The following is a 12,381-nucleotide window of genomic DNA, read 5'->3' as shown; positions in this document are numbered from 1 at the left end:
GAATCAATCCGAGTAGAATGGAATGGAATGGAATGGAATGAAATGGAATGGAATGCAATGGAATGGAATGGAATGAAATGGAATGGAATGCAATGGAATGGAATGGAATGGAAAGCAATTCAATGGAATGGAATGGAATGATCAACCCGAGTAGAAAGGAATGGAATGGAACGGAATGGAATTCAATGCAATGGAATGGAATGGAATCAACCCGACTAGAAAGGAATGGAATGGAATGGAATGGAATAAAATGGAATGGAATGGAATGGAATCAATCCGAGTAGAATGGGATGGAATGGAATTCAAAGTAATAGAATGGAATTGAATCAACCCGCGTGGAACGGAATGGAACGGAATGGAAGGGAATGGAATGGGATGGAATGGAACGGAACGGAAAGGAACGGAACGGAATGGAATGGAATGAACCCGAGTAGAATGGAATGGAATGGAATGGAATGGAATGGAAATAAATGGAATGGCATGGAATGGAATGGAAAAGAATGGAATTTAATGGAATGGAATGGAATGGAATGGAATGGAATGGAATGGAATGGAATGGAATGGAACGGAATGGAATGGAATGGAATGGAATGGAATGGAATCAACTCGAGTAGAACGGAATGGAATGGAATGGAATGGAATGGAATGGAATGGAGTGGAATGGAATGGAATGGAATCGAATGGAATCGAATGGAATCGAATGGAATGGAATGGAATAGAATGGAATCAACCTGAGTAGAACGGAATGCAATGTAATGTAATGTAATGTAATGTAATGTAATGTAATGTAATGGAATGGAATGGAATGGAATGGAATGGAATGGAATGGAATGGAATGGAATGGAATTGAATGGAATGGAATGGAATGGAATCAACCCGAGTAGAATGGAATGGATTGGAATGGACTGGAATGGAATGGAATGGAATGGAATGGAATGGAATGGAATCAACCCGAGTAGAACGGAATGGAATGGAATGGAATGGAATGGAATGGAATGGAATGGAATGGAATGGAATGGAATCGAATGGAATCGAATGTAATGGAATGGAATGGAACGGGATGGAATGGAATGGAATGGAATGGAACGGGATGGATTGGAATGGAATGAAATGGAATGGAATGGAATGGAATCAACCCGAGTAGAATGGAATGGATTGGAATGGACTGGAATGGAATGGAATGGAATGGAATGGAATGGAATGGAATGGAATGGAATGGAATGGAATCAACCCCAGTAGAATGGAATGGATTGGAATGGACTGGAATGGAATGGAATGGAATGGAATCAATCCGAGTAGAATGGAATGGATTGGAATGGAATGGAATTCAATGTAATAGAATGGAATTGAATCAACCCGTGTGTAACGGAATGGAACGGAACGGAAAGGAACGGAACGGAATGGAATGGAATCAACCCGAGTAGAACGGAATGGAATGGAATGGAATGGAATGGAATGGAATGGTATGGAATGAACCCGAGTTGAATGGAATGGAGTGGAATGGAATGGAATGGAATGGAATGGAATGAAATCAACCCGAGTAGAACGGAATGGAATGGAATGGAATGGAATGGAATGGAATGGAATGGAATTCAATGGAATAAAACGGAATGGAATGGAATGGAAAGAATGGAATGGAATGGAATGGAATGGAAAGAATTGAAAGGAATGGAATAGAATAGAATGGAATTGAATCAACCCTCGTGGAACCGAATGGAACGGAACGGAAAGGAAAGGAACGGAATGGAATGGAATCAACCCGAGTACAACGGTACGGGTAGGGACGGGACGGAACGGGACGGGGCAGGATGGAACGGAATGGAACGGAACTCAATGGAATCAACCCCAGAAGAACGGAATGGAATGGAATGGAATGGAATGGAATGGAGTGAAATGGAATGGAATGGAATGGAATTGAATGGAATGGAATGGAAATCAACCCGAGTAGAACGGAATGGAATGGAATGGAATGGAATGGAATGGAATGAAATGGAATGGAATGGAATGGAATGGAATGGAATGGAATGGAATGGAATGGAATGGAATGGAAATCAACCCGAGTAGAATGGAATGGAATGGAATGGAATGGAATGGAATGGAATTTAATGGAATCGAATGGAATGGAATGGAATGGAATCGAATGGAATGGAATGTAATGGAATGAAATGGAATTGAATGGAATCAACCCGAGTAGAATGGAATGGATTGGAATGGAATGTAATGGATTGGAATGGAATGGAATGGAATGGAATGGAATGGAATGGAATGGAATGGAATGGAATCAATCCGAGTAGAATGGAATGGAATGGAATGGAATGGAATTCAATGTAATAGAATGGAATTGAATCAACCCGCGTGGAACGGAAAGGAACGGAACGGAAAGGAACGGAACGGAATTGAACGGAATCAACCCGAGCAGAACGGAACGGGATGTGACGGGACGGGACGGGACGGGACTGGTCGGGATGGGATGGAAGGGAATGGAATGGGACGGCATGGAATCAATCCGAGTAGAATGGAATGGAATGGAATGGAATGGAATGGAATGGAATGGAATGGAATGGAAAGGAATGGAATAGAATAGAATGGAATTCAATCAACACTCGTGGAACCGAATGGAACGGAACGGAAAGGAAAGGAACGGAATGGAACTGAATCAACCCGAGAACAACGGGACGGGACGGGACGGTACGGAACGGGACGGGACGGGACGGAACGGAACGGAACGGAACTCAATGGAATCAACCCGAGTAGAACAGAAAGGAATGGAATGGAATTTAATTGAATGGAATGGAATGGAATTTAATGGAATCAACCCGAGTAGAATGGAATGGATTGTAATGGACTGGTACGGAATGGAATAGAATGGAGTCAATCAGAGTAGAATGGAATGGAATGGAATGGAATGGAATGGAATTCAATGTAATAGAATGGAACTGAATCAACCCGCGTGGAACGGAATGGAACGGAATGGAAAGGAACGGAACGGAATGGAACGGAATCAACCCGAGCAGAACGGAAAGGGATGGGATGTTATGGGACGCTACTGGACGGGTCGGGATGGGACGGAATGGAAAGGAACGGAACAGCATGGAATCAACCCGAGTGGAATGGAGTGGAATGGAATGGAATGGAATGGAATAGAACGGAAAGGAATGCAATGGAATGGAATGGAATGGAATGGAATTGAATGAAATGGAATAGAATGGAATCAACCCGAGTAGAACGGAATGGAATGGAATGGAATGGAATGGAATGGAATGGAATGGAAAGGAATGGAATGGAATCAACCCGAGTAGAACGGAATGGAATGGAATGGAATGGAATGGAATGGAATGGAATAGAATGGAAAGGAAAGCAATGGAATGGAATGGAATGGAATGGAATGGAATGGAATGGAATGAAATGGAATAGAATGGAATCAACCCGAGTAGAACGGAATGGAATGGAATGGAATGGAATGGAATGGAATGGAATGGAATGGAATGGAATGGAATGGAATGGAATGGAAAGGAATGGAATGAACCCGAGTAGAACGGAATGGAAAGAAATGGAATGGAATGGAATGGAATGGAATGGAATGGAATGGAATGGAATGGAATGGAATCGAATGGAATGGAATGGAATGTAATGTAATGGAATGGAATGGAATGGAAGGGAATGGAATGGATTGGAATGGAATGGAATGGAATCAACCCGAGTAGAATGGAATGGATTGGAATGGAATGGAATGGAATGGAATGGAATGGAATCGAATGGAACCGAATGGATTGGAATGGAATGGAATGGAATGGAATGGAATGGAATGGAATCAACCCGAGAAGAACGGAATGGAATGGAATGGAATGGAATGGAATGGAATGGAATGGAATGGAATGGAATGGAATGGAATGGAATTCAATGGAATAGAATGGAATTGAATGGAATGAAATGGAATGGAATGGAATGGAATGGAATGGTATGCAATAGAGTGGAATCAACCCGAGTAGAACGGAATGGAATGGAATGGAATGGAATGGAATGGAATGGAATGGAATGGAATGGAATGGAATGGAATGGAATCAACCCGAGTAGAACGGAATGGAATGGAATGGAATGGAATGGTATGGAATGGAATGGAATGGAATGGAATGGAATGGAATGGAATGCAATGGAATGATCAACCCGAGTAGAACGGAATGGAATGGAATGGAATGGAATGGAATGGAATGGAATGGAATCAACCCGAGTAGAACGGAATGGAATGGAATGGAATGGAATGGAATGGAATGGAATGGAATGGAATGGAATGGAATGGAATGGAATTTAGTGGAATAGAATGGAATGGAATGGAATGGAATGGAATGGAATGGAATGGAATGGAATTGAATGGATTTGAATAGAATGGAATGGAATAGAATGGAATCAACCCGAGTAGAACGGAATGGAATGGAATGGAATGGAATGGAATGGAATGGAATGGAATGGAATGGAATGGAAGGGAACGGAATGGATTGGAATGGAATGGAATGGAATCAACCCGAGTAGAATGGAATGGATTGGAATGGAATGGAATGGAATGGAATCGAATGGAACGGAATGGAATGGAATGGAATGGAATGGAATGGAATGGAATGGAATCAACCCGAGTAGAACGGAATGGAATGGAATGGAATGGAATGGAATGGAATGGAATGGAATGGAATGGAATGGAATGGAATGGAATTCAATGGAATAGAATGGAATTGAATGGAATGAAATGGAATGGAATGGAATGGAATGGAATGGAATGGTATGCAATAGAGTGGAATCAACCCGAGTAGAATGGAATGGAATGGAATGGAATGGAATGGAATGGAATGGAATGGAATGGAATGGAATCAACCCGAGTAGAACGGAATGGAATGGAATGGAATGGAATGGAATGGAATGGAATGGAATTTAGTGGAATAGAATGGAATGGAATGGAATGGAATTGAATGGATTTGAATAGAATGGAATGGAATAGAATGGAATCAACCCGAGTAGAACGGAATGGAATGGAATGGAATGGAATGGAATGGAATGGAATGGAATGGAAGGGAATGGAATGGATTCGAATGGAATGGAATGGAATCAACCCGAGTAGAATGGAATGGATTGGAATGGAATGGAATGGAATGGAATCGAATGGAACGGAATGGAATGGAATGGAATGGAATGGAATGGAATGGAATGGAATGGAATCAACCCGAGTAGAACGGAATGGAATGGAATGGAATGGAATGGAATGGAATGGAATTTAATGGAATGGAATGGAATGGAATTCAATGGAATAGAATGGAATTGAATGGAATGAAATGGAATGGAATGGAATGGAATGGAATGGAATGGTATGCAATAGAGTGGAATCAACCCGAGTAGAACGGAATGGAATGGAATGGAATGGAATGGAATGGAATGGAATGGAATCAACCCGAGTAGAACGGAATGGAATGGAATGGAATGGAATGGAATGGAATGGTATGGAATGGAATGGAATGGAATGGAATGGAATTGAATGGAATGGAATGGAATGATCAACCCGAGTAGAACGGAATGGAATGGAATGGAATGGAATGGAATGGAATGGAATGGAATGGAATGGAATGGAATGGAATGGAATCAACCCGAGTAGAACGGAATGGAATGGAATGGAATGGAATGGAATGGAATGGAATGGAATGGAATGGAATTTAGTGGAATAGAATGGAATGGAATGGAATGGAATGGAATGGAATGGAATGGAATGGAATTGAATGGAATTGAATAGAATGGAATGGAATAGAATGGAATCAACCCGAGTAGAACGGAATGGAATGGAATGGAATGGAATGGAATGGAATGGAACGGAACGGAACGGAACAGAACGGAATGCAATGGAATGGAATTAACCCGAGTAGAACGGAATGGAATGGAATGGAATGGAATGAAATGGAATGGAATGGAATGTAATGGAATAGAATGGAATTTAATGGAATGGAATGGAATGGAATGGAATGGAATGGAATGGAATGGAATGGAATGGAATGGAATGGAATCGAATGGAATCGAATGGAATGGAATGGAATAGAATGGCATCAACCCGAGTAGAACGGAATGGAATGGAATGGAATGGAATGGAATGGAATGGAATGGAATGGAATGGACTCAACCCGAGTAGAAAGGAATGGATTGGAATGGAATGGAATGGAATGGAATGGAATGGAAAGGAATGGAAAGGAATGGAATGGAATGGATTGGAATGGAATGGAATCAACTTGAGTAGAACGGAATGGAATGGAATGGAATGGAATGGTATGGAATGGAATGGAATGGAATGGAATGGAAAGGAATGGAATGGAATCGAATGGAATCGAATGGAATCGAATGGAATGGAACGGAATAGAATGGAATCAACCTGAGTAGAACGGAATGCAATGTAATGTAATGGAATGGAATGGATTGGAATGGAATCGAATGGAATCGAGTGGAACGGAATGGAATAAACCCGAGTAGAATGGAATGGATTGGAATGGAATGGAATGGAATTGAATGGAATGGAATGGAATGGAATCGAATGGAATGGAATGGAAAGGAATGGAATGGAATGGAATGGAATGGAACGGAATCAACCCGAGTAGAATGGAATGGGTTGGAATGGAATGGAATGGAATGGAATGGAATGGAGTGGAATGGAATGGAATGGAATGCAATCAACCCGAGTAGAATGGAATGGATTGGAATGGACTGGAATAGAATGGAATGGAATGGAATCAATCCGAGTGGAATGGAATGGAATGGTATTCAATGTAATAGAATGGAATTGAATCAACCCGCGTGGAACGGAATGGAACGGAACGGAAACTAACGGAACGGAAAGGAACGGAATCAACCCGAGCAGAACGGAACGGGATGGGACGGGACGGGACGGGTCGGGATGGGACGGAATGGAACGGAAGGGAATGGCATGGAATCAACCCGAGTAGAACGGAATGGAATGGAATGGAATGGAATGGATTGGAATGGAATGGAATGGAATGGAATTAACCCGAGTAGAACGGAATGGAATGGAATGGAATGGAATGGAATGGAATGGAATGGGATGGAATGGAATGGAAAGGAATTCAATGGAATAGAATGGAAGGGAAAGGAATAGAATGGAATGGAATGGAATGGAATGGAATAGAATGGAATCAACCCGAGTAGAATGGAATGGAATGGAATGGAATGGAATGGAATGGAATGGAATGGAATGGAGTGGAATGGAATGGAATGGAATCGAATGGAATGGAATGGAATGGAATGGAACGGAATGGAATGGAATGGAATGAAATGGAATGGAATGGAATGGAATCAACCCTAGTAGAATGGAATGGATTGGAATGGAATGGAATGGAATCGAATGGAATGGAATGGAATGGAAGGGAATGGAATGGATTGGAATGGAATGGAATGGAATCAACCCGAGTAGAATGGAATGGATTGGAATGGAATGGAATGGAATGGAATCGAATGGAACGGAATGGAATGGAATGGAATGGAATGGAATGGAATGGAATGGAATGGAATCAACCCGAGTAGAACGGAATGGAATGGAATGGAATGGAATGGAATTTAATGGAATGGAATGGAATGGAATTCAATGGAATAGAATGGAATTGAATGGAATGAAATGGAATGGAATGGAATGGAATGGAATGGAATGGTATGCAATAGAGTGGAATCAACCCGAGTAGAACGGAATGGAATGGAATGGAATGGAATGGAATGGAATGGAATGGAATGGAATGGAATCAACCCGAGTAGAACGGAATGGAATGGAATGGAATGGAATGGAATGGAATGGTATGGAATGGAATGGAATGGAATGGAATGGAATGGAATGGAATGGAATGGAATGGAATGGAATGGAATGGAATGGAATGGAATGGAATGATCAACCCGAGTAGAACGGAATGGAATGGAATGGAATGGAATGGAATGGAATGGAATGGAATGGAATGGAATCAACCCGAGTAGAACGGAATGGAATGGAATGGAATGGAATGGAATGGAATGGAATGGAATGGAATGGAATGGAATGGAATGGAATTTAGTGGAATAGAATGGAATGGAATGGAATGGAATGGAATGGAATGGAATGGAATGGAATGGAATGGAATTGAATGGAATTGAATAGAATGGAATGGAATAGAATGGAATCAACCAGAGTAGAACGGAATGGAATGGAATGGAATGGAATGGAATGGAATGGAATGGAATGGAATGGAACGGAACGGAACGGAACAGAACGGAATGCAATGGAATGGAATTAACCCGAGTAGAACGGAATGGAATGGAATGGAATGGAATGAAATGGAATGGAATGGAATGGAATGGAATAGAATGGAATTTAATGGAATGGAATGGAATGGAATGGAATGGAATGGAATGGAATGGAATGGAATGGAATCGAATGGAATGGAATGGAATGGAATGGAATAGAATGGCATCAACCCGAGTAGAACGGAATGGAATGGAATGGAATGGAATGGAATGGAATGGAATGGAATGGAATGGAATGGACTCAACCCGAGTAGAAAGGAATGGATTGGAATGGAATGGAATGGAATGGAATGGAATGGAAAGGAATGGAATGGAATGGATTGGAATGGAATGGAATCAACTTGAGTAGAACGGAATGGAATGGAATGGAATGGAATGGAATGGAATGGAATGGAATGGAATGGAATGGAAAGGAATGGAATGGAATCGAATGGAATCGAATGGAATCGAATGGAATGGAACGGAATAGAATGGAATCAACCTGAGTAGAACGGAATGCAATGTAATGGAATGGAATGGAATGGAATGGAATGGATTGGAATGGAATCGAATGGAATCGAGTGGAACGGAATGGAATAAACCCGAGTAGAATGGAATGGATTGGAATGGAATGGAATGGAATTGAATGGAATGGAATGGAATGGAATCGAATGGAATGGAATGGAAAGGAATGGAATGGAATGGAGTGGAATGGAACGGAATCAACCCGAGTAGAATAGAATGGGTTGGAATGGAATGGAATGGAATGGAATGGAATGGAATGGAATGGAATGCAGTCAACCCGAGTAGAATGGAATGGATTGGAATGGACTGGAATAGAATGGAATGGAATGGAATCAATCCGAGTGGAATGGAATGGAATGGTATTCAATGTAATAGAATGGAATTGAATCAACCCGCGTGGAACGGAATGGAACGGAACGGAAACTAACGGAACGGAAAGGAACCGAATCAACCCGAGCAGAACGGAACGGGATGGGACTTGACGGGACGGGACGGGACGGGTCGGGATGGGACGGAATGGAACGGAAGGGAATGGCATGGAATCAACCCGAGTAGAACGGAATGGAATGGAATGGAATGGAATGGAATGGAATGGAATGGAATGGAATGGAATGGAATGGAATGGAACGGAATTAACCCGAGTAGAACGGAATGGAATGGAATGGAATGGAATGGAATGGAATGGAATGGAATGGAATGGAATGGAATGGAAAGGAATTCAATGGAATAGAATGGAATGGAAAGGAGTAGAATGGAATGGAATGGAATGGAATGGAATAGAATGGAATCAACCCGAGTAGAATGGAATGGAATGGAATGGAATGGAATGGAATGGAATGGAATGGAATGGAGTGGAATGGAATGGAATGGAATCGAATGGAATGGAATGGAATGGAATGGAACGGAATGGAATGGAATGGAATGAAATGGAATGGAATGGAATGGAATCAACCCGAGTAGAATGGAATGGATTGGAATGGAATGGAATGGAATCGAATGAAATCGAATGGAATGGAATGGAATGGAATGGAATGAAATGGAATGGAATGGAATGGAATCAACCCCAGTAGAATTTAAAGGATTGGAATGGACTGAAATGGAATGGAATGGAATGGAATCAATCCGAGTAGAATGGAATGGAATGGAATGGAATGGAATTCAATGTAATAGAATGGAATTGAATCAACCCGCGTGGAACGGAATGGAACGGAACGGAAGGGAACGGAACGGAATGGAATGTAATCATCCCGAGCAGAACGGAACGGGATGGGACGGGACGGGATGGGACGGGACAGGTCGGTATGGGACGGAACGGAACGGAACGGAACGGCATGGAATCAACCCGAGTGGAATGGAGTGGAATGGAATGGAATGGAATGGAATGGAATGGAATGGAATGGAACGGAATGGAATGGAATGGAATGGAATGGAATGGAATAGAATAGAATGGAATGGAATCAACCCGAGTACAATGGCACGGGACGGGACGGGACGGGATGGGAGGGGAGGGAACGGGACGGGACGGAACGGAACGGAACGGAACTCAATGGAATCAACCCGAGTAGAAAGGAATGGAATAGCATGGAATGGAATGGAATGGAATGGAATGGAATGGAATGGAATGGAATGGAATGGAATGGAGTGGAATGGAATGGAATGGAATGGAATGGAATGGAATGATCAACCCGAGTAGAACGGAATGGAATGGAATGGAATGGAATGGCATGGAATGGAATGTAATGTAATGGAATGGAATGGAATGGAATCAACCCGAGTAGAAAGGAATGGAATGGAATGGAATGGAATTCAGTGGAATAGAATGGAATGGAATGGAATGGAATGGAATAGAATGGAATGGAATGGAATCGAATGGAATTGAATGGAATCGAATGGAATGGAATGGAAAAGAATGGAATCAACCCGAGCAGAACGGAATGGAATTTAAAGGAATGGAATGGAATGGAATGGAATGGAATGGAATGGAATGGAATGGAATCAACCCGAGTAGAATGGAATGGATTGGATTGGACTGGAATGGAATGGAATGGAATGGAATGGAATGGAATGGAATGGAATGGAATGGAATGGAATGTAATCAACCCGAGTAGAATGGAATGGATTGGATTGGACTGGAATGGAATGGAATGGAATGGAATGAATCCGAGTAGAATGGAAAGGAATGGAATGGAATGGAATTCAATGTAATAGAATGGAATTGAATCAACCCACGTGGAACGGAATGGAACGGAACAGAATGTAACGGAACGGAATGGAACGGAATCAACCAGGGCAGAACGGAACGGGATGGGACGGGACGGGACGGGACGGGACGGGTCGGGATGGGACGGAATGGAACGGAACGGAACGGCATGGAATGAACCCGAGTAGAATGGAATGGAATGGAATGGAATGGAAGGGAATAGAATAGAATTGAATTGAATCAACCCACGTGGAACGGAATGGAACGGAACGGAAAGGAACGGAACGGAATGGAATGGAATCAACCCGAGTGCAACGGCACGGGACGGGACGGGACGGGACGGAAAGGAACGGAACGGAACGGAAATCAATGGAATCAACCAGAGTAGAACGGAATGGAATGGAATGGAATGGAATGGAATGGAAAGGAATGATCAACGCGAGTAGAACGGAATGGAATGGAATGGAATGGAATGGAATGGAATGGAAAGGAATTCAATGGAATAGAAAGGAATGGAATGGAATGGAATCGAATGGAATGGATTGGAATGGAATGGAATGGAATGGAATAGAATGGAATCAACCCGAGTAGAAGGGAATGGAATGGAATGGAATGGAATTAAATGGAATGGAATGCAATGGAATGGAATGGAATGAAATGGAATGCAATGCAATGGAATGGAATGGAATGAAATGGAATGGAATGCAATGGAATGGAATGGAATGGAATGGAATGCAATGGAATGGAAAGGAATGATCAACCCGAGTAGAAAGGAATGGAATGGAATGGAATGGAATTCAATGCAATGGAATGGAATGGAATCAACCCGACTAGAAAGGAATGGAATGGAATGGAATGGAATAAAATGGAATGGAATGGAATGGAATCAATCCGAGTAGAATGGAATGGAATGGAATGGAATGAAATGGAATGGAATGCAATGGAATGGAATGGAATGAAATTGAATGGAATGCAATGGAATGGAATGGAATGGAAAGCAATGCAATGGAATGGAATGGAATGATCAACCCGAGTAGAAAGGAATGGAATGGAATGGAATGGAATTCAATGCAATGGAATGGAATGGAATCAACCCGACTAGAAAGGAATGGAATGGAATGGAATGGAATGGAATAAAATGGAATGGAATGGAATGGAATCAATCCGAGTAGAATGGAATGGAATGGAATGGAATGGAATGGAATTCAAAGTAATAGAATGGAATTGAATCAACCCGCGTGGAACGGAATGGAACGGAATGGAATCGAATGGAATGGGATGGAATGGAACGGAACGGAAAGGAACGGAACGGAATGGAATGGAATGAACCCGAGTACAATGGAATGGAATGGAATGGAATGGAATCGAATGGA

This window comes from Gorilla gorilla, chromosome Y (genome assembly GCF_029281585.2).
Source record: "Gorilla gorilla gorilla isolate KB3781 chromosome Y, NHGRI_mGorGor1-v2.1_pri, whole genome shotgun sequence".
NCBI classification, from domain to species: domain Eukaryota; kingdom Metazoa; phylum Chordata; class Mammalia; order Primates; family Hominidae; genus Gorilla; species Gorilla gorilla.
This window is presented reverse-complemented; position numbering follows the sequence as displayed.